Raw genomic sequence first — 24,951 nt, 5'->3', positions numbered from 1 at the left:
GCTACATTGTTAAAGATGTGATTTTCATGTTGTCGATGGGTTTAGCTCTATGGATGTTATGATTTAGTTATGATTTGCACTTTGAGTGGTTGTTATTTAATTGGAAGTTATTCACCAGAACTTTACACTCCTGAGTTTTGGATTTCCATGAGGTGGCACTCAGGTGACCTATATCACATTCACTGTTGTGTGATTCTGTGAAATCATACTCGGTTTATTGAGTTTTCATTGCAATGTTGTTTCGGTGTACTAAGATCGGTGATTTGCCGTTCATTGAAACATGCTTTTGTTTAAATGAGGTAGAGCCAAATTAACATGTAGAGTAGTAGAAAGCAAGATGGGAGATGAGCGGTTTGGATTCAGATCAGGATGCTGTACAACTGACCTGATATTTGCAGTGAGTTGAAAAGAAACTAGAGATGAGAAAAGTGTCTAACTGGGTAATCCTAAACTTTGGAGAAAGCATATGACAAGGTGCCAAGAAAGCTGATTTGGGCAATCCTGTGATGGTTTGATGTCCAATAAGCACTGGTAGAATTAATGCAGGTTATGCACAAGGACCCAATAGCACATGTATGTACAGTGTTCAGACTCGCAGAGAGGTTCCCAGTGGGACTGGGTGCATATCAGGGTTCAGCTCTGAGCCCACTGCTACATCAAGGTTGAGCTCTGAGCCCACTGATGTTCATACTGGTGATGAACTACACTGAGTACAGATAATACAGTTGTAATGACAGTAAATGTGGGAAATCAGAAGATGAGAATTGAGATATGAGGGAAAATAGTGGAACAAGTTAACAACTTCAAGTGTCTGTCAGGGCTAGATGAGGAGAAGGGAAGTCTGAATGAGAAAGTCAAAGCTAGAATCAGATTGGCTGCAGCCAGTTAGAGTGTCAGGAATAATGAATGACAGAAGAATGTTACAAAATCTGAAACATAAGGTGTATAAAACAGTTGTATGACCAGTACTATTGTCTGGTACAGAAACTTGGGCAGTGAAGGCAGAGCAGTTGTGAAAGCTAGAGCTGATGGAGATGAGGTGCCTGAGACAGATAGCAGGATGGACACTCTGGGACAGACAAAGAAATGAGGACATTAAAGCAGAAGCCCAAGTAGCTCCAATTGCAGAGAAGGTAGTTTGGGCAAATGGGCAGGAATACAGAAGACAATCTGGTGAAGAAGATTTGGGGCAGACTGGTCGAAAGCAAGATGAAATGGGGGTGTCCAGCAAAGAGATGAATGGATTGTGTAAGAGAAGGTCTGCAAAGTTAGGGATGACTGTTGAAGAAGGAGGGAGATTGGCACTGAATCAAGAGAGATGGTGACAATTGATACGACACTCCAACCCTATGTATAAAATGGGAAAAGGGGGGTGCTGCTGCTGCTGCTGCTGCTGCTGATGATGATGATGATGATGATGAATTGTTGTGACCCGTTTATGGCCCGGGTAACAGTGGTTCTCCATTCTTTTGAAAATGTCCAAGAGCAATTACCAGAAGCTTCCTTACAGAATTTGTTACACTCCAACCTTCAACTGCAACTGACTGCCTGGATGATAGAATTCTGATACCTCTTAAGCATCTTTTTCTCTGACAATATCCAACAGGTATTAAAGAGGCAAAGAAACATGCTCCTAGCAATTAATGTAAAAGTAAGAGGAAAACATTTTCTAGGTGGTGCCAGTCCACAAACCAAGATCCAGTTAAGGCTCAGACTCATGTGACTCTTCAGTATTTGTGTGAGTTACTATCCTCTGGTATCTCTTTCTCTTCTATCAAGATTTATCTTTTGGCCAGATCAGCTTCTCTGCCCTTAAATCCCTTCATTTCTTCCCTACCTGTTGTGAAGCAGTTTTTGAAAAGGGTGTTGCATATTCAACCACCTGGAAAACTTTAGATCATTTCTTTTTTTACATGGTCATGAGGCTGATTTGAAGTTCTTATCTTGGGAAATGGTATTAACTTATTGTTCTGACATCTGCATGAAGTGTATTGGAGTTATAATCTCTTAGGCTGAGTCACCCCATCTCATTTTTCATAAAGACAGGGCAACTTTAAAAATAAATCCTTGCTTTAGGCCTAAGATTGTTTCTGAGTTTACCCTAAGCTAAGCTGTTCATCTCCCTGTTTTCTTTCCAGAGTATAAAAGACAGGCAAAGAGTACACATGGGATGTCCACAGGCAGCTCACATACTATTCTGACTGAGCAAAGACCTTCACGGTGTCTGATCAACTTTTAGTCTCTTATGAAGATAAGACAAAGGGACAACGTGTGTATAAACAGACTGTTTCCTAATGTTTTTCCTGTACTGCTGCTTCTTGTTACTCTCACCATAGCAAGACAATTCTAGGGGAAGCCAGAGCCCACCCTACCAGTGCTCCGGTTACTTCTGTGGCTTGTTGGAAAGAGGTGGTCTCTAGAAATATACTAGAGACAGCAACCTGGTCATCTGTGTGCACGTTTACCAATCACTGCAAACTAGATTCCTTCTCTAGGTCTGTACCAGGCTTTGCTAGGACTATTCTCCATAGTATCCTGGACTCTGATCCAGCTTCCTCCTCCCTTACGCAATAAGCTATGGTATTCATCTCATTTAGCTTGAGGCTAGTGCAGCAGTAATCTTCTGATGAACATAGTACAGTAATGCACATAAACATACCGTAAGAGTAGATCTTCCAATAGATCACTGCAGCAGTAATCTTCTGATGAACATAGTACAGTTATGCACATAAACGTACCATAAGAGTAGATCATCCAATAGATCACTGCTGCAGTAATCTTCTGATGAACATAGTACAGTTATGCACATAAACGTACCACAAGAGTAGATCGTCCAATATATCACTGCTGCAGTAATCTTCTGATGAACATAGTACAGTTATGCACATAAACGTACCGTAAGAGTAGATCTTCCAATAGATCACTGCTGCAGTAATCTTCTGATGAACATAGTACAGTTATGCACATAAACGTACCATAAGAGTAGATCGTCCAATATATCACTGCTGCAGTAATCTTCTGATGAACATAGTACAATTATGCACATAAACGTACCATAAGAGTAGATCTTCCAATAGATCACTGCTGCAGTAATCTTCTGATGAACATAGTACAGTTATGCACATAAACGTACCGTTATGAGTAGATCTTCCAATAGATCACTGCCGCAGTAATCTTCTGATGAACATAGTACAGTTATGCACATAAACGTACCGTAAGAGTAGATCTTCCAATAGATCACTGCTGCAGTAATCTTCTCATGAACATAGTACAGTTATGCACATAAACGTATCGTAAGAGTAGATCGTCCAATAGATCACTGCAGCAGTAATCTTCTGATGAACATAGTACAGTTATGCAGATAAACGTACCATAAGAGTAGATCTTCCAATAGATCACTGCAGCAGTAGTAATCTTCTGATGAACATAGTACAGTTATGCACATAAACGTACCATAAGAGTAGATCGTCCAATAGATCACTGCTGCAGTAATCTTCTGATGAACATAGTGCAGTTATGCACATAAACGTACCATAAGAGTAGATTGTCCAATAGATCACTACTGCAGTAGCTGATCCCTCCCTTCCTCCATCTCCTATTTTATTTTTACCAGGCTATGGGATTTTTTGTTTTTATGTTCCTAGCTGGCAGGGCTGTAGCAACCCTTTCTTCTGAAATAAGAAAGCTGTGCCACTATGCACCCCACATGCATAGCAGTGCCTAGACTCTGTGGAAGGAAACCTAGAATGGTTGGAGGTTGGCATAATGGTTAAAGCATTTTCCTTGCAGTCACAAGCCATAGAGTTTGATTCTCACATTTAGGAAGTCTGCAGCATCACACTACAAATATGTACTTTTCTCTTAAAGTGCTGTTTATTTATTTCTTTTATTGACTAGGGATGGCCTGTTTAGGGGGAAGACCCATGGTGACACATTGTCCAGGGAACTTTTGATCAGATCACAAGGAAAATTCCTTGTTCTTTCTAATAAGTGCCACGTGATTATTTACATTAATCTTCTCTATCACCAGCTTATACAGCTATGACCTTGGTTTAAAATCTTCATTATGGATCTTATTATAGAGTTCCTATTTACAGAAAATACTTTTATTGATATGATGCATACTTTGCGGATTCACACGGACCAGCATGGATTTTTTTCTATAGCAGTAAATATCACTCAGGGGTTGGGACAGGATTGAAAGAGATTTATTAAACCTAATGATTGTGCAACAATTGTAAAAGATGCATCAATAATGCACAGGAAGCCAGAAATGTTGCAACTATCAGATAGAGAACTCCACAGTTTCAAAACTGTTAAATATTCCATGCAAAAGCTTTCAATTATAGAGCACCAGTTAGGTGAAGTACCATAATTCTCCTCCTGCAAATTAATGAAGCCATCACTTCCTGAATTTTTTTCAAGAACATGACAATAGCAATATTTTGTCTCATGGTGTAGTCTGAGCCACTTAGGGACTGCTAATATATTTCTGTAGGAGAAACGACTTTTACAGCCATATCAACTCTCCCAGCATTTGCATCTACATAACTATACCTAGTAATTAGAACTTAAGCCAGGAAAGTTGTGGTTATGAGTTTAGGCTGAGCTTATATTTTGTCATTTAAATATAAAATGGAGAAAAAATCCTTTATGGGAATTTACAGGTTATCTGTGAGGCATATGAATTGTTTTAGATCATCTCATCGCTCCCATGTTGTCACATTCTGAAAATGTCAGAACATGCCACAGGAGTCCATGGAATTTAACAAATAAATCATTATTACATTGCCTTTAGATGCTAAGGAAGAATTCAAAAAAGTATGGGACATGTACTCCTTCATGTACATGTCATGGTAACCATTCGGGTTTGAGGAGCAGTCTTAACATGGTGCTGCATGGTGATCTAGAATGAAGGTGTGCAACATTGCATAGGCTTGCCTCTGCAGCTGTGTTGAATGCTAATGAGCAATCCAGTGGAAAGGCATATGCTAATTAGCCATGTACTCTCTCAGACAGATCTGCCTCCAGGAAGGTATCTACATGCTGAGTGATTCTAGAAATTGTTAGGTCATGTAGATCAGCACAGATGGCCCCAGCTCATTGTGGTAGTGAATATAACAGCTGTATGGAAACTGGGGGCTACGGGGAGCCACTAGACATTATGGATTCATCTACACTGAGTGCCATAATGGCACCAACAGCAGTGAAGAGATAAAGGGTAGGTGCAAACACCAGATAACAGGATTACTCTAAATGCAAGTGCTAGAATGTCACCAACACCAGTATGGGGAACAGGGGGTGGGCCAAAACACTAGACAGCATGGATTACACTAAATGTAAGTGCCATAATGATACCAACAGCAGTAAGGGGATTGGGGGGCGGGGTTAAACTAGACACCAGGAATTACTCTAATCTTGAGTACCATAATGACACTTAGAGCAGTTTGGGGATCAGGGTAGGAGGAAACAGTAAGCACCAGGGCAACTACAATTGTGTCAGAATGACACAAAGTATTATGGATTGGAGGTGGAGTGAAACACAAGACACTATGGCAACAACAACTGTGCTATAACAGCACCTCAACTAATACTGGGATCAGGGGTGGGTATGAAGACTGTGGTATATTTCTGTGTATATGTTTGTGTTTCAATGCGTACTTGTTTGTGTGGGAGAGTGACTGAGGGGTGTAATACCAATGAGTGCATGAACAGCAATTAACTACCACAACATGCAGATCAGTAATAATCTATATGCAATGGTAGTAATGTTGTTCAACTACATGCAAATTAACTAATAATGAGTTTTTTCCTCATTTTGGCAAACATGTCTCTGAATCACAAAGCATCATCTTGTGGAAGCAGAGCTTTTTCTATTGCAAGCCAGTACAGTTGTGTAAAATCTTACCATAGCTGTAGATGTTCTTTCTTCACTGTTGCAGGATTCATTACAATAGGGATCCCCTGCCAAGGGTGGCCCAACATCCGGTCAGTATACCAAAACCTTTAGGTTGCTTTAAGGTATGCCCTATGTCACACTTATGCTCCTTGTTTAGCTTAGGGCTAAAGGTGACATCCGGACATGCCATCCTCAGAACTGAGAGCCCCAGTAGGAATGCTAGTCCAAGGAATAAAGAGGTAATCAATACATCCAGAAGTGAAATGGATTAGGGGGTAGAGGGAGGTAGTGACTACTGCAACAGTGAAAAGAAGGACATCTACCATTATGGTAAGATTTTACACAACTGTACTATCTCCTTCCATTTTACTGTGCAGTATTCATTACAATAGGGAGAGTGCCAAAGTTCTGGAAGAAGCAAGGGAGGAGGATGGACCAGCAGAGCTCTCTAGGAAGACATGAAGGATGGCCCTAGGAAAACCAGCTCTAGCTCTGGAAATTATATCCAGCTTGTAGTGCCTGGTAAATGTATGCACAGAAGAAGCTGCTTCAAGAATAGAGTTAGTATCCAAACCCTTGAAAAAAAGCACCAGAAGAAGTCACAGCTCTAGTAGAATTAACAGAAGAAGGAAGTCTCTTACCATGAAAGGAACAACAAAAAGAAATGGCTTTAGAAATCCAAGTAGAAACAGTCTGCTTGGACACAGCTAATCATAAGGACCTGAGATGAAAGGAAACAAAGAGCTGATCAGATTTCCTAATAGTCTTAGTCTTATCCAAATAAAATCTGAGTTTTCTATGCACATCCACTAGAAGATTGTGGAAAAGGGAAAAAGTGGGCAACTGAATAGACTGATTACGGGGTAACTTATTCAACACTTTGGGCATAAAAAGGGATTAGTGCACAAGGACACCCTGTCCTTATGAAACACCAAATAATGAGGGCAACCCATAAGGGCTTGAAGCTCAGATAGCCATTTGGCAAAAGTAATGGCTAACAAAAGAACAATCTTCCAATAGCAATGTTACAAGGAATCTGAAGGTGCAGAGTCAAAAGGAGCCTGTGTCACTTTTTCTAAAACAAAATTAGGATATCAGGGAGGAGGAGCAGGCTTCCTGGAAGGCCTAACATGAAGGGCACCTTTAAGGAATTGTTTAACTTTGTAACTAGAAGCTAAAGAAGAAGAAAACGGCAGACAAGCTGACATAGCTGATAAGTGGCCTTTAACAGAAGAATAAGCCAACCCAGCACTGAGCAATTCACACAGATAAGAGAAAACCAAAGGAACATCCACAGAAAGAGGATCCAGGGTATGAAAAAGATACAAACAGAAAACCTCTTCTATTTGGATAAATACGATTTCCTAGTATTGGGTCTCCTGGCCTTCTTCAGGAACCTAAGCACGTCCTCAGAAAAAATGTGCCTATGTGGAATCAAAATCCTATCACCCGCAGTGTCAATTGAAGAGTGCACAGGTGGGGATGGATGAGAGAACCCTTGTCCTGCGTGAGTAGGTTCACCCTGTGAGGTAACTTATGATGACTGCCCTTGGCTAAATGGAGAAGAAGAGGGAACCAATGCTGTCTAGGCCAAAAGGGAGTCACCCACAAGATTTTGTGAACATCCTATTAAAGTTCGAACAGGACTTTTGGAATGAGGAGAAGGGGAAGGAAGGCATAAAGAAACATCCCCTTCCAAGAAAAAGAGAGGGCATCCATCTTCCAAATCAGAAGACCCGGGACTCTGGCACAAAAAAGAGGAAGTTGTCTGTTCATGGGGGAGGCAAACATATCTATTTGAGGAGTACACCACTGGAGGACAATGTCTGGAAACACATCCCTGTGATGCATCCATTCATGGGACTGAGATAAGGACCTGCTCAGAGTGTCTGCCATAATATTTTGACCTGAGAAAATGTAAACTGCCTGAACAGTCACTTGATACTGGATAGCAAGATCTCACACTAGGAGTGCCAACTGGCAAAGAAGATAAGACCTCACCCCCCCCCCCCATTTGTTGACATACCACATCACTGTGGTATTGACTGTAAACACCTTGATAGGTCCTGGGGAGCAGAGAGAATGAAAAGCCTGAAGAGCTCTCATCACTTTAACATTGATATGCTCTTTCTGTTGATGAGGCAACCACACACCCTGCACCTTTAGGAAGCCAAAAGCTGCTCCCCATCCCATATCTGAAGCATCTGTGAACAACTCATGAGAGGGAAGAGGGGGATGAAAAGGGAGTGCTGGATTTAGAGACAACTGCTGACTCCACCGCTAAAGTTCCTTCTTGAGACAAGGTAGAAGAGGAACTGCAAACTCTATGGGATGGACATGTTGAAGCCAAACTGTCTTCAGAAACCACTGAAACCTTCTCATGTGGAGTTTGGCCAAATGAAGCATGGAGATGGTGGATACCATGAATCCCAGAGCTCTCAGAAACTCCCTGGCTGATATAGAGGCCAGAAGAAGAAGAAGAGTCTGAAAGAAGGAAATGAGTATTAAGGCCTTTGGAAGAAGCAGGGATGCCAGCATATGGAAAGTCTGGGTCCTGCACCCCAGAAAAACATGGTCTTGAGAAGGAGTTAGAAAAGATTTTTTGAAGTTTGCTGTGAACCCCAGGATTTGCAGAAGGGAAATTGTAAAATGAAGATTTTGCAACAGGATCTCTGGAGAAGATGCCTGAAATAGGAGGTTGTTCAAGTAAGGAAAGACTTGGATCTCTTGAAGCTTGCAAAAAGCAATCACAGAAGCAAGGCATTTGGTGAATACCCTTGGGGCAGTAGAAAGGCCAAAGGGCAAAGCAGCAAACTGAAAATGCCAGGAAGCAACAGAGAAACATAAAATCTTCCAGAAAGGGGGATGGATCAGGATATGGAGATAAGCATCCTTGAGATCCAGAGACACCATATAAGCCTGAGGAAGTGAAAGAGGGAACAAAGTCTGTAGGGACAACATTCAAAAGGTGGGCACCTTCAGAAAAATGTTTAGATGAGAGAGGTATAGAATTGGTCTCCAAGTACCCTCTTTTCTGGGCACTAGAAACATTCTAGAGTAAAAACCCCTCTCCCTTTGGGACATAGGCACCTCTTGAATAGTATCCTGAGTCAAAAGGTCCCAAAGCACCTCTGGAAAGAAGGAGAGTTGTTCCAGATGGGACTGAAGCATGGGTCTATATTATAACATCGAAGTCTAAAAACTTCAAATGTTATAATATCGAACCCATTCAATTGAAACTCTAGAAAACCGAAAAGTCAGAATAGCAAATTTTTTCCCAGGGAAAAAATTTGCTGTTCCGACAAACATACACACAACTCAAGCACACCAAAATAAATAATCCACACACATACATTTCACAAAACCCAACACTAAACCAGACATACACCACTAGCTATCCACTTACCTTAACCCAACCCTAACCCTAAGTTCCCCAACTATCACACACTCACCTTACCCGCTCCCTAACCCTAACTCACCTACCCCACCCTAACCCGCATGTCCACACAATCGCTCATTTATCTGACCCGTGCCCTAACCCTAACTCGCCTAACCCATGCCCAATCACACACTCACCTTCATTCACACACTTACCTTAACCCGGTCCGTAACCTTCGCTCCACAGTTGAGGAAATAGCAAAGCTGCAGAAACGGCCCACTGAATACTTTCCCTAGGAAAGTATTCGGTGTTCTGCAGCTTCACTATTTCAAGCATTCGCTCTACTGGGTTCGACATTATAACATTCAAAGTTTTTAGACTTCGATGCTATAATATAGACCCCTGAAGCATACCCATGAAAGGGGGAAGGAATTTCCAAATCATGAAATCCCCCTGGCAGATAATCCTGAGTAATTTGTAGCCAAACAGGAAGACAGAAAGAGAGGTAAAGAGAAAGAGGAAAGTGGCTGGAAAGAATAGGATAGTCAGATAGCACCTGGTTTATCAGGAAAAGGAGACTTTTGAGACACAGAAGTCTGAGTGACCTTCACAGGACAAGCCTGCTTACCACCCTTTTGACCCTTAGGAGGAGGGCGAGATTGCCTACGAACAAAAGCTGACTTACTGGGGTAATTCCTCTGAAATTTAGGAACAGGAGAAACAAACATATGTTTAAGTTTCTGTAAAGCCTTGCCCTTATCCTGAGGAGATTTAAACAAAGCAGCAGCTTCTCCAAACAGATGTTTATTATCTAGATCGGCATCCATCAACTTATCCTTGATATCATCAGGCAAAGAGTGAAGTCAAAGCCAAGAACACCTTCTCATTACTGACCCAAAAGCAGCAGCAAAAAGGAAGCATCTGCTGCATCATTACTACACTTGATGGAATGTCGAGCTGCCTGGGAAGAAGTCCCTAAAAGGGAAAGGGCAGAAGTTTTACCCTCAAGAATCTGAAAGATTAGAAATAACCTGACAGGCCTGGGATAGAACAGCCAGCAAATATCTGGTCTTATGTGTCTGATAATTAACAGCCTTAAAAGCCAAGGTAGTAGAGGTGTAAACCTTCTTGCCTAGCCTCTCCGTGGGTCTGCTATCATCATCAGAGGGCATTAACTTAGGAGAAAGAAGTAATTGAGACAGCTTGTCAGGAGTTACAGACACCACCAAGGGATCAGCAGAAGCACACCTGTACAACAATTTACAGTTCTCAGGCACCCTATAGAATCTATCAGGCTTCTTGGGGGGCAGGAAGGTGAGAGTCTAGAGCCTTAAAAGCATTAGAAAATGCATCCAACAAGGCAGCTAAAACAGAAGGAAGAGCAGAATGTCTTGAACTCATAATACTTTTTTGTATTTCAGAAACCTGAGCACATTCTCATTTAAAGATCTCCATCATCCTGGAGATCATATCCCCAAAAGAAGTCTTTTCAAAGGGAGTATCAGTACTGGTAGATTCCTCTTCCTCTGATCCATAGTCCAAAGGAGATGGAATCTAGGACAAGTAAGCAAGGGATTCCTCATCCAAATCTTCCCCCTTCTCAGAAGAATCCTATTCTCTGGTTCTCTTAAGGGGGGTAGAAGACCGGGGGGGGGGGGGGGGGCTGGAATAGAAACTTCCCGAGGAGGCTTTAAAGACATCAAAATACTAAACAATCTTTATGAGAAAGACTGCCATTCACTCTGTAGATCTTTAGGAGCTGAGGAAATATGTTTAGTCCTTTGCTTTTACTTCAATGGGGTATCTGCCTTATAGAATTTAGAAGGCTCTGAAACAGGAAGGCATTCAATAATGGTAGTAAGGACTTCTTCTCTGACTAAGATTTGAGGACCCATGTCTGAAGCAGATGTCTGCAATGCCTCCTCAGACCTGCTTAAAGTCAGTCCAACGATAAAGCCAGGTGAACCTCCGAGCATTCACTCACCTTGGAAGAGACATCTGGCAGAGGTTGAACAGCAGAAGATTCTAGCCTAGATTCCTTGGCCTTCTTCTTCACAAATGGCTGTCCTTGGAGTGGGAAGTTCCCTCCATCATATTCTTAGCAAGAAGCTTAAGACACTTCTTTTCAAAATAAAGTGCCAAAAAAGAAAGTCTACTAAGAAGGGTCTTAAGGAACAAAAGCCTGACAAATAGAGCAGTACGTATGCTCATGTAAATTGTGAAGGCAAAACAGACACTGTTTGCGGTGGTCTTTATAGGGAATCTGTCTCTTACACTGGCATTTAGTCTTGTTGGATGACATGAAACCCCACAAGCAACAATATAATAAAAGGAAGATAAGTAAAAGAAAATGCCAGTTGGGCACTTATCTGCAATGGCTTGTGAACCAGCAACAGAATGGGTATTCAGACCAATAATCAAGAGATGGCATTTGGACTGGTAGCAAAGAAGTTCTTACATGGTATGCCTGGATGTCATCTTTATGCCCTATATTACATGAGGAGTATATGTGTGACATAAAATGTATCTTAAAGCAACTTAAAGGCTTTGGTATATTGTCCGGATGTCAGGCCACCCTTGGTAGGGATCCCTATTGTAATGAATACTGCAACAGTGTAATAGAAGGACATATACAGCTCCCACAAGGCCCTTTTCATGAATTTGTGGGCAACTTTTTAATCACCTAGGGCATCATTATCACTGTAATCATTTCAGTGTTATGCCTTTATAAACTAAGAAATCAGAAAGCTGTTCAAACTTGCTTTCTGATTGTGAATTGCCCAAATACATTAATTTATAAAAACATATTTTAATAACATGTGATAGAACAGTACACTGCTCAGAATTATTTTCAGTACCGTGCTAGCACTGGCTACTGATATAAGTTTCAACTTTCACACAACTCTGTGAAGAATAAATCAGGTTATAAGAAAACGAATGACTTAATAATAGTAATAATCCATCTGCAATCACTCTACGCTACTCATAATGCTTTTAGACATCACTTCAAAAAATTGCTTAATTTCAAGCAGATTCAAGCATAAGATCATATTATGTCATATAATTGAAATGCCACTTACCAGAATTTTAAATAACTGAGATGACAACACCAAAGTTGCACGTGAACGAACACTCACATTACCGATAATGTAACCTGGGAAAGGAGGCAGTCAGCCAACATTTGGGAGTTTCTCTTTTCCCCACTATAGTGTGATCTTGGAGTTGTTATATTTAGTTATGGGGGGCATGGGTGTGCAGTCCCCCACATTGGGGGTTGTGTGGGGCAAAGCCCACAACTTGGATGGGTTTGACATGTTTCAGTATGTTTTTTTGTTCCTGTTGGCCTACTGCTTCCTTTCCCTGGTTACACTGTCAGTAATGTGAGTGTTGTTCAAATGCAGCTTCAGTTATGTCATCTCGGTTATTTAAAATTCAGGTAAGTGGCATTTCGATTATATAAAGTAGACCCATTAGGCTTAACATATTTTAGGCTTACAGCCTATACATCAATTTGGAAACATATGAAAATATTTCATTAATATTATCTAGACAAAGTGATAACTGTTTATTTGTAAGAAATTAATTTTATACCTTAGATAATTATTCTGTTATCTAATGATCTATTTATTTTAAACAAATATCATGTTTAGGCATTGCAGGCAGATTCATTTAAGTCAAAAGGTCTACTTGCAAACCTATTGAGATATCCCTTACTAGCTAGTGGCACTACCAGGGAAGCTTTTAGGATCCTCATTGGGTCCTTAGTTAAAGTTAGAGTTAATGTCTGTGCTACTGTCATGCTCACTGGTTGCATGAAGAATAAATAATGTCTGGTTGTTTGACATCTCCCACCCATTTCTGCCATCACTCATCCTTTTTAGACTAACTCCCACCCATTTCTGTCATCACTGAAATGTCACAGTTTCCTTATTCTACAGTACAATGTTCTGGCCCTGATCCTGATCAAAATTATTATTTCTAGAGTGCCTTATTTGTCTGAATATTGACATTCTGTTCATTTGTGAAAAAAAATATCTGTGCCTCCCATAAGGGTTTCACTTCTGTCATTGTACAATATCTCACCAAATTGGTTTACAGATTTGTATAAAGAAAACACTGGTAGGTAGAGCACTTGAGTTTGAAAGTAGAGAATTTGTGTTACTTGTCAGCATCATGGTTACATGCTGTCTCTATGACATTCCTCAGGACCTGGCCTTATTGACTAATTTACTAAGGCTTTGTTTAACCGTCTCTACTATATTAATGGGTTGTAACCATATACTTATCTTTCTGTTGTAAATAGCTTTGTTGCACAATGAATTGTGGACCATTTTCTGACCTTATGATTTCCATTTAGAATAAATTTAGTAAACATTCCATTTGGTGTTAAGATTATGACACTTGCTGAAGCAGAATGTACAGTTTCTATTAGGGAAAAATACTGTAGTGCTTTTTCAGGTTTAGCTGCAAATCTTGTTGTAAACACTGATATGTGTAAACAAATTTAACTTTTTTGCATCTCTTTTTTTTTCATGCATAGCATGACATTAGAATTAACATATACAGAGTGATTTAGGATATGGAAGGCTTGTCTGCACATGGGGTTTGTGGAAGGACTTGCCCACCCACAAAAAACAGATGTACTGATATTTGCAACAGTATAATATGCAGTATTATACCATGACCCCCCCAAAACGTGCACGCTGATTGGCCAGCGTGCCCGTTGTAAATCGAGATATACTAATGGAAAAAGGTCCGGTTGCCCGGACTTTTTTCCATTAGTATAACTCGGTTTTTAAAACACTGTCTCGCTATGTTAAAAGGGTTTAACATAGCGACACAGCTTTAAAATAAGCAACGGAGATCTCCGTTGCTTATTTTAAAGCTGTATCGCCAGGTTTTACCCATTTAACATAGCGAGACAATGTTTAAAAGCAACGGAGAAAGCAAGATCTCCATTGCTTTTTAGTGTCTCGCTATGTTAAATGAGTTTAACATAGCGAGACAGTTTTAAAATAAGCAACGGAGATGTCCTTTGCTTATTTTAAAACTGTCACGCTATGTTAAACTCATTTAACATAGCGAGACATAAAAAGCAACGGAGATCTTGCTTTCTCCGCTTTTGCTTGCACAACTCTGATGTACTGCGCAGCGCAGTACATCAGAACTGCCGCGGATGCCAGACATCTGCGGAAGGGCAGTAAACAGGCATTATACTATGCCATTATTTAAGAAAAGTAACAGTTTCTTTTCTTAAATAATGTCATGGTATAATAGCAATAACCCACTTCTGTGTGTGGGTAATGCTAAATTTACCCACGGTTGGCTTTGTTTGGTCCCTCGGGCTTCGCCCTCGGGACCAAACCACGCCAACCGTGGGTAAATTTAGCATTACCCACACCCAGGCGTGGGTTATTGCTATAATAAATCATCTTATAGAAGGTGCTTTTTGTCAACAATAAACACCCTAGAGATCAGCAGAAATCAGCACTAAGTTTGGTTAATGTTTCTTTTGGCAGTTCTAAAACTTGTAAGGGAAGTTAATCCTCTTATGTGTTGGCCAAATACAGCAGTGTTTAAACATCACCTCAGCAAATTCATCACTTTATGGTAACCACATCTTCTCTCGTGGATTTTGTTTTGGTGATACCTAAGTGTGCTTCATGATCAGGCCTTACACATTTCTTTTACAGGCTTTTATGACTGGTTCATCTGGATCCTTTTGTTTGTCATTCTGTATCCCACAGTTATTTCTTCCTAAACCTTTTGTATGATTTAATATACTTTTTATGTGAGTCATAAGATTTAATGTTTTGTAATGTGCGTCATTAATACAACATTCCTCAACCTTCTATAACACTGAATCACTTTCAGTTTCTTCTCAGTCTATCTCCTGCTTAAGACATTCAGTATAACATAGCCTTCAATCATGTTTAGTTAATTAATCAGTCAGACAGTTTAGTAAGAAGGGATGATTAAGTAAAATAATTCTGTTTTAGGTGGAGAAAAAGCACCAATAAAACACGCAACATTTCTGAACACATACAAAAACACAATGCAGTAACAGGGTCAGATGTAGAAAACTTAACAGTTCACAAAGAGTGACAGAATACATATAGCAACACAATATGAAGTAATAGCTGAAATGAAAAAAAGAAAAACAAATTTTAGTTAGACACAGATAACAAGCAATGATAAGTAGTGTGAGTAATACAGTGTGAAGTACTAGTTATGTTGCTGTTTGTCTTTCGGCTTTTCCCGGTTAGGGGTCGCCACAGTGGAACTCCGGTTCACTAATGATTGGCAGTAGACTTTCACAAACGCCGAGGTGCCAGCTCGACATTCAACCTTCAACGAAGGCATGCCCATTTATGCATGTCTTTCGAATGCCCACCAAGTACTAGCTAATACTACACAAAAGTGGAACATTACTTAATCACAGGTAACATGCTGTAGCAACATACTGGGATTAGTACAGTTATTGTGCTGAAGTTTCTTGTAAATCTACCACTATTACTGGCCCTGCTAAGCAGACTTTTACTCTTACTTTTTTTCTGGAATCACCCATATCTCATCTAGAGCAATCCCATAGAATTCACATTTAATGTAACACCATAAAAAGTGACAAAAAATATTTATACAACATGAACACAACAAAAATGCACGGGGTTGTGCCCCATTACCTTCACTATTTACATGTGCAACCTTCCCTCGAGGAGAAATGGAAAATCAAGAGCAAGTGCAAGTAATTACTCCCCTCGCCTCTTGTAGTGTCATTTTTTATTTTTTATTTTATTTATTTTATTTTACATAATAAATTGTGCTACACACTAAACAAGTAGCCTGTTTTGTTAATGGGAGTTTACAATGAGTTTACAATGAGCTAATGATGACTTTATATTTTATTAAAAGACTGAGTTACGGTTGACAGCTTACAGCATGTTTTTGTTTTATCTTTAGATTCATAGCAATAAAACTGTTTTTCCTTGTTAGTAGTGTTTATGACTATTTAACGTACAACACTTGAAGAAAGCGGACTCAGTAAATAACATCATGTTAAAAGGGGATCTTCCTTTCTTTTGCTGCAGTGGATCTTGTCGTCTCTTGAACGGCTCTCACTTTTTCCAGATAAGGTGACATTTCCCTTGCAGAGACGATAAATGCATATAATTAGATGTTGTCTGATCAAACATGAATTTTAATATGTGTACTGTAAGACCACTCTGCTTCAGACTGTCTATATCATGCCTTAACACTTCACTGTGTTCTTTGGTTTTTACCAAACTAAATGACATCAAATTAAAATTGCTATTTTTTTTTCATTCCTGGCACCCTAAATCACTTATTTATGTGATTATTTGTCAATAAATTGCTTCAGCTAACTTAACATCAAAATTAACCGTCTGTACATAACTAACCTAATGTGAGTATAAAAGGAAATTGAAGTTGCTGATATTGAGAACTTAGGTCCAAACTGGCGAACATTTTTGTTTTACTGAGGAGTAAGACTGCATAATCTGAGGCTTTATTTTCTGATCTGTCTTACTGATATGACAATTTTTAACAAGATGTTTTAGTCATGTATGGTACATTCCAAACACTTCACTTTCTTCTTGGTCACATACCTGAAGCTAATATATTTTGAACTGTATACTACACATGGATTCAAACTGTAAACTTAAATTATTGATAATAGCTTGAAAACACACTGTGTCTGTGGAGAAGAACTCGGATACTTCATATATTATATCTTCTGCCATTTGTAGAAGTTATAGTTTCAATCTTTCCTTTATAGTTGTAGTTACTGTTTTTGAGTATTTTTTAATTGTTGTCACCCAGTTGTTTAATTGTGATATTATACTGTCACTATTTACATCAAATGATGACAAACTAAGGCTTAATTGTGTTATAATTCTCATTAGACATGCTTCTATCAAATCTATTTTGATTATCTGCACTTTGTTTAGTCAACACGTGATTAGTCACTGCAAAAAGCTAAGCCCTAAGAGCAGTGCTTGACCACAGTAATACCCCTGTATCCCACAATGTGAGGGTAAACCACCAATACACACATGCATTTATGTGTGTGTGTGTGTGTGTGTGTGTGTGTGTGTGTGTGTGTATATATATATATATATATATATATATATATATATATATATATATATATATCTATATATCCACTCCCGGGTCACACAAACTCAGAGAAAAGGGAAAAGGTAGAAATAAAGTTCAAACTCATCTTCTTCCTTTTTTGGAATCTTGCAGAGCTAAAATGAAAGTCTAGAATTTCTGATGCAGCAACTTCTGAAGTACTGAAAAAAGAAGTTATGTACTCACCATAATGTTCCATGTATGTTGTCCATCTCGTCTCTTATTCTTACAGATGGGGTCTGATCCAATGCATTGGATCAGTCTTGGTCTGTTTGCTAGCTGGAGGACTTTAATCAAGCTTGTGGGCTCATACCCTTCCCATGATGCACATGGAAATTACCTCAGATCTTGTTTGCCCCCTTACAAAGTACATATCTATACGTAAGTCCCAAAATAAGAAGGTAAAAATACAAGAAATATAGACATAATCATGAAAAAGGCTTTCAGTTATAAGGTTTTGCAAAGAATATCTTTTTGTTCTACCAGATAAAGGAAGGGGATTGGAGGGACGGATGTCAGAATAAGGGACGAGGTGGACAACACACATGGTGAGCACATAACTTCTTTATGTGATGTTGTCAATCTCATCCTAATTCTCACAGATGGGGACCACATCCCTAGCAACCTGACACTTGGGTGGCTCATGGAAGAATATTCTTCAGAACCATAGAACCAAAATCCACCCTACTCCTGGAGGCCAGATCTATTTTGTAATGAGTGATAAAGGTATTCGGGCTAGCCCATGTGGCTGCAGCACAAATAGAATCTAATGGCATTCTTGCTTGGAATGCTGCAGACATAGCTATTGATCTGGTAGTATGAGCTCTTATTGGGAATGGTATGGGTTCATTTTCAGAGCTGTATAAGAAGGAAATGCATTGGGATAGCCAGTTTGACAGCATAACCCTCGAAACTGGAAGGCCTTTCCAGGTAGCTGAATATGATATAAATAGTTGGTCAGATTTCCTGAAATCAGAGGTTCTTTGTAAATAAATTTTCAATTGTAGGTGTACATCAAGCAAATGCAAGGTATATTCTCCTTCATTTTGAAAGGTAGGGAAGAAAATTGGCAGCTCTATAGATCGATTCTGATATGACTTTGGGGAGAAAGATAAGATTTGTCCATAAGGGCACTCTATCATTGTGGAAAATGAGGTATGAGGGTTTAACAGATAGCACTTGTAACTCTGAGACCCTTCTGGCAGATGTAATAGCTATTAGAAATAAGGTCTTCCATGTCAAGAACTTGAGATCTGAAGTTGCTAAAGGTTCAAAGGGTCTGGAGATCAGATTAGTATGAACAAGATTATGGTCCCAAGGAGGAGTAGGGTTCTTGTAGGGGGGTGTTAATAACAGTACACCCTTCAAAAATGCCTTGCAAAGCCTGTGTGCCATAATAGGACAGTCAATTAGGCCTATATGAAAATTAAAGATTGCAGCTAAGGAAACTCTAATAGTGGAAGCAGCTGCACCTTCGTGGAATATTTCTGAGAGAAAATCCAAGATGGAATTAACTGGCACAGAAAAGGGGTTTATTTGATGATTTTTAGCCCAAATAGTGAATCTTTTCCACTTACTGGTATGAAGTATACATGTGGAGGGTTTGTGAGAAGATAGAATTTTCTTCACTGGAGAAGACATAAGAGGAAATCTGGCAATTAAGGGAATTGGAGCAGCCAAGTTGTCAATTTGAAGTTCTGAATGTTGGGATGAACCAATCCTGATGGATATGTCAACAGGTCCGGAGTTGGATCCAAAATCCATGGTTTCTCCAGAAGATGAGGCTGTAGGATGGGGAACCAAATTTGTTGAGGCCAATGAGGGGCAATGAGGATTATTGTGGTCTCCAATGAGTTTGCCTTTTGTAGTAGTTTGGAAATCAGGGGTCTAGGAAGGAAGGCATACAGTAATCCCAGAGGCCAATCGTGAACAAGTGCATCCCTTGATGACTCTCCCTCTGGGGGGATCAGGGTAAAGCAGTTGCTGCATTTGACATTAGTTGGGGAAGCAAAGAGATTGCAGCAAGGCCGGCACAATTTTTGGAAAATAGACTCTGCTACTATCTGATTGAGGGACCACTCGTGTGGCCAAAGAACAGCTCTGCTCAATCTGTCTGCAATCACGTTGGATTCCCCCGGAATGTGCATTGCTACTAGAAAGTGGTTGGAGGATTTTGCCCATAGCCAAACTCTTAATGCTTCTCAGCATAGGGGGTAAGATCTTGTTCCTCCTTACTTGTTTATGTACCACACTATGGACATGTTGTCCGACTGGATCACTATTGTCCCTAGAGGGAAAGAGTCCTGAAACACTTGCAATGCCAGAACCACAGCTCTCATCTCTAGGACATTTATATGCAGATGAGCCTCATGATCTTGCCAGATGCTTTGAACTGTGTTTCCCAGATAATGCCCTCCCCACCCTATCTGGGAGGCATCCATGCTTACAGTTGCCACTGGTTTCGGTGGGATGAATGAACATCCCTGACAGATTAGAGGAGAATGAATCCACCATTGGAGGTCCCTTTTGCAAGTGTTTGTAATCAGAATCTTGTGAGACATGGGGAGTTCCAGAAAGGACCATTGAGCTGATAGTAGCCTTTGTAATATTCTCTTATGGAGACGTGTTAGGGGAACAAGAATTACTGAAGCTGCCATCTTCCCTAGCACTTGTAGAACTTGTTTCGGTGTTGGACAAGAATTTCTGATTAGTCTCCAAACAAGGTAGCGAAGATCTTGTACTCTTTCTAGGGGGAATTTTGCCATCAAGGAATTGGTGTCTAATGATGCTCCAATGAAGTTTACATTTTGAGATGGTTGTAGAACAGATTTTTTGAAGTTTATCATGAAGCCTAGGGAGGTGCAAGTTTGCATGGTGTTGTCCTTGGCTTGTAGCAGTAGATATCTGGTTGGGGAGGTGATGAGTCAGTCATCTAGATGGGGAAACATTTGGAATCCTCAGCAACTTAGGTGAGCCATAGCACATTTGGTGAACACCCTGGGGGCTGTGGTGAGACCAAAGGGCAGGACTCTGAACTGATAATGACTTGCTCCTAGCTGAAAGCGTAAGTACCTTCTTGACTGTCTTTCCATTAGTATATGGTAGTATGCGACTTGTAGGTCTATGGAGCAAATCCAACTGTCTTTTTTCCACCAAAAGAAATATTGACTGCAGTGTTACCATCTGGAACTTCATCTTCTTTACAGATTTGTTTAAATTGTTGAGCTCTAAAATGGATCTCCAGTCCCCTGTTTTCTTTAGAACTAAAAGAATCTTGAGTAAGTTCCAGATCCTCTGTGATCTCCATGGACTTTTTGGATGACTCTTTTGCTTAGTAACTTTTCGATCTCTAATGTTGCTTATTTCGCTGATTGGGTGGAACATCTGGAACTGATTTTTTTCCAGGGTGGGGGAACAAAAGGGTATTATATATCCTCTGGAAATTATATCCAGCACTCATTTGTCTGTGGTTACATTTTGCCAGGTTGTTAGGTGCAAGGATAAATGCCCCTGACTGCCTCCAGAGGTGAACAATTGGGTACTACTTTAGGAGCACTAAAAGATCCTACCAAAGAAGGTATCTCTGTAGCCCTGGTTTTGTGGACCTCCTCTGCCATGTGGATAGCATCTTCCGTTGATGTTCCCCCCTCTGCCTTGGGGAGAACTTTCACCTTGTGTGTCTCAGTAAGATCTTTAGGGTCTCCTGAACCACATTTTTCCACATCCTCTCTGACCTTTGGGAAAGGGTCTGGTAGTGGTGGAAAAATGTACTCCAATGGTAAACAAAGTCTTACCTTCCTTTTCACATCTGGTGAGCGTCTCTTTTACTTTAGACCCAAAAAGTCATGAGCCATCAAATGGGGCATTAACAAATGAAGATCTGAAAGATTCTGCAAAGTCACAAAGGCGCATTCAGGCCTGCCTTCTGATAGAGATGCCTGAACCCACAGCTATACTCTGTCCAGCTATGGCATATGATATAAGCCTCATGCAGGAGTTTGTAACTGCGGTGGCTAGCTGTGCATTGACTTTCTCTTTGACTGCATCAGTAACTGCTTCTTGAAGAGAGTCTAACAACTCCTTAATCAGATCTCTCAGCAGTCTGGTAAAGTGGCTAAGGTAATTCAGTGATCAAAGAGAAAAAGTCACTGAAGAGAACACACACGTTCCATATCTAGCCGTCATCCTAGATCTTTATTAGGAGGGTGGATAGAAGAATTTGTCTCAGAAAGTTCTTTCTTAGTGGCCACTGCCACAACCATGGCATCCATTACTATCCCCTTTGTCCAAAAGGATTTGCCCTTTGGGGCAGTAATGTACTTACTTGGCCTCAGTGGAGTAGGCTCTATGGTATCTGGCATCTCCCACGCCTTGCAAGAGAGCAGGTCTATGAGCTCATTGGAAGGAGGAGTCACCCAAGAGGTTGAAGGGCGAGATCCAAAAGCCTTCAGGTACACTGACTCTTCGGCAGAAGGGGAGGAGAGCTGCCAATCACCCCTTTTGTTTCAGAATCTCCATGATCTCTCCAAATGAGATCTCCTCAGTCTGTGATTGTAGGGATCCTTCTGCATTTGAGTCAGTGTCTGAAGTGACAGACTCCTCAGGGGAGTATTGGTGCTTCTTCTTGCAAGTTCTCTTCTGAGGGACTTCAGAAGGGTATTCTGGGGAAGTTTTGGAAAAGATGGGGACCCCCTTGGGGGTTTCCTGAGGTCTGTGATCTCTGCGATCATGTGGAAGGGGATGATGAGATTGAGATACCTGTGTAGAGGAAAGAAGCTCTGAAGTAGCTTGTTCAGTAGACTGGGAAGAAGTCATAACTCTCTCCATAGCCTCAAAAGCAGTCTGGCTTGGCTCCAAAGAGCCCCCTGGAGCCAACAAATGAATTACCAGAACCAAAGGAGCCTCCATAGCAGAAGGCAGCAACTCTGAGACAGAAGTAGGAACTGAACTCATCCGGCCAATGCCCCGAGAGGCAGAGTCGGATCCGGGGAGATCTGAATCTGCTCCAAGGATCAGAGCAGAGATTGTCAGATCCTAGAGGTCTCCTGATCTTTAGAAGCAGAGACACTCTGAGCATATGCCGAATCTGAAGAAATAGGATGTTGTCTCTGAGCCGACGCCGAAAAAAACTGGATCTCAGAAGCTTCTTGCTTCAAAGCAGAAAATCAGATCAGAGGAGGAATAGTTACCATGGGGGTTTGTTCCGATTCTCTTGGGCTCGGATCCAGAATAAGTCTGGCCAAAGCAGGTGTCTTCAATCGTCTCTGCACCACCCTATCCACATCATCATCTGAAAGGGATCTGGTAGAATAAGAAGATAGACTTGGAGCCCAAGATCTGACTAAAATGGTAGAAGGTGGTCAAGTCACAGATTTTAATGATGTAGATACTGAGAATTTGGAAGGCCTTGTCTGATCCAACTTGGATCTAATCAAAGTTGTTGGAGCAGAGTTTGCTTTCAGAGCCAACAATCTAGGTACTTTCTTTGGTGGCTCCAAAGATTTAACACAAGATGGCCTTTTTGGAGGCTTGACTGGCTTGTCTGCTGAAGAGAGGATTTTTGCAAAGGGTGATGGAAGAAGACCTTTTGAAATCAATTTGTTTTTATGCTCTATCAATGCCCTTTGGTTAAATGGATGGCATACAGAGCAATCTTCCTGGAGATGTAGTGGTCCAAGACAGTAGACACAAAGAGAATGAGTGTCACTCATTTCTAGTTGCCTTCTGAACACTTTTTAAAACCAAGAGGTTCGTATTCCTTTTGAGACATAGTGGCTAATAGGTTTCACACTACTAAGCTTCTTAAAAAAAAGGAACAAACACAACAAAGGGGAAGGCTAGAAAAAATACTTCTCTACCATTAACACCAGCAGTAGAAACACTGCATGAAATACCAATTTTTTTTTTTTTTTTTTTTTTACTATAACAGCAACTGAGAAACAACAAGCCCTGTAAAAACAGGCAATAATACACTTTTTACACAAAAACCACAGCAGGAAGATTAAGGGAAGCCTTATAAATTTAAAAAGGGAAGGGAAGGAACAGCCCTCTAATTTAAATGAGCCAGAGTCCCTCTAACTTAAATGGACCTCAAGTGCAGGAACTTATAATAACTACACTAAGAATATTCAAAAACAGTTATAAAGGGAATTTGACTTCAAAGGTAAAAAGAAATAAAAAAAGAGATTAAATACTTAGCCCCGTGTTGATTGACATCCTCCACGCAGCACAGCAAATGAGATCTGGGGTATTTTCCAGGTGCATCATGGGAAGGGTATGAGCCCACGAGCTTGGTTAAAGTCCTCCAGCTAGCAAACAGGCCGAGACTGATCCAATGCATTGGATCAGACCCCATCTGTGAGAATTAGGACAAGATTGACAACATCACATCATCAGTTTCAGGAACCTGTGATGTTCAGATTTCTTACTTGCTTACATCCCTTCTTGATTCTTTTTATTTTACCAGATTATCTTTAAATTTGTACTTAATGTTGTAAAGTCTGCTTTTTCCTTGAAGTCTTCTTTTTTCTTCTGTTTTGCAAACTAGAAAATGCATTTACACCACTCAGAAATAATACAATTAACTATTTTTCAACTGTATTTTAATTTTCATGAAATATTTTACATTGCTTCCTGTTCTTGCACTTTTCAGCTTTTTTTTTTTTTTTTTGGAGTGCACATTTCTCCTTCAGAAACAATACTCCCATTGATATCTGTGGTTGTACACGTAGGTTGTGGTGATAACACAGACAAATGCAGCATGTTTTACATCAGAAATAATGAGCAACAATCTAGGACAAATTTGAAAGAGCTGCATTCACTTTGGTGAATGAGTAAAACACTAAACGCATTCAAAAATGCAATTTACATCAATGTAAATATATAGTATAGAGCTTTGCTAAGTATTCTTCAAAACTCAGGAGCAGAAAAGGCCAGTTTGCAGAAGCTGCATAACTTACATCATGCCACAGTAATGAATCCTTTACTTCCTGGATTTTCTCCTCTCCTTAACATGTGAATAGCCAATGGCAATCTCAAAATCATGTTCTGAACCAATCAGAGACTCCTAATATGTTTTAATGGAAGAAGCACCTTTTGGCACTACAGTAGTGTCTATAGCTTTAGCATCCAAAAAAAAGGGTGATTAGTCATTTGCCCTTGAACCAGAAAATGTCCTGGTTATGAATTTGAGCAAGTCTGAAGGTACAGTGTAATATAGAACCATGGTTTTCTTAGTCACATGCTTCATCTAATGGCACCATTGGCGCAGCAAATGTAATCACTTTACTAGCTCCATTAGAAATATATCAATACTATGGCAAAACTGTTAAGTTATTCAAACACTTTTAAATAATGTCAACATTTTTTTCTCCTATACTTGACTATAAATCATTTTGCTATGAATGTCATAGTGACCATGAATTTAACGGTGTAGCTGTCCATTACTGACATAAGTATAATTATTATACATAAATGTATTGGAATGTATACAGATTGCAGTGTAATGATTTATGTTTTA

The sequence above is a fragment of the Protopterus annectens genome, chromosome 4.part0 (assembly GCF_019279795.1).
Source record: "Protopterus annectens isolate FY-2018-M chromosome 4.part0, PAN1.0, whole genome shotgun sequence".
NCBI lineage: Eukaryota > Metazoa > Chordata > Ceratodontiformes > Protopteridae > Protopterus > Protopterus annectens.
Note: the sequence above shows the minus strand (reverse complement) of the source record.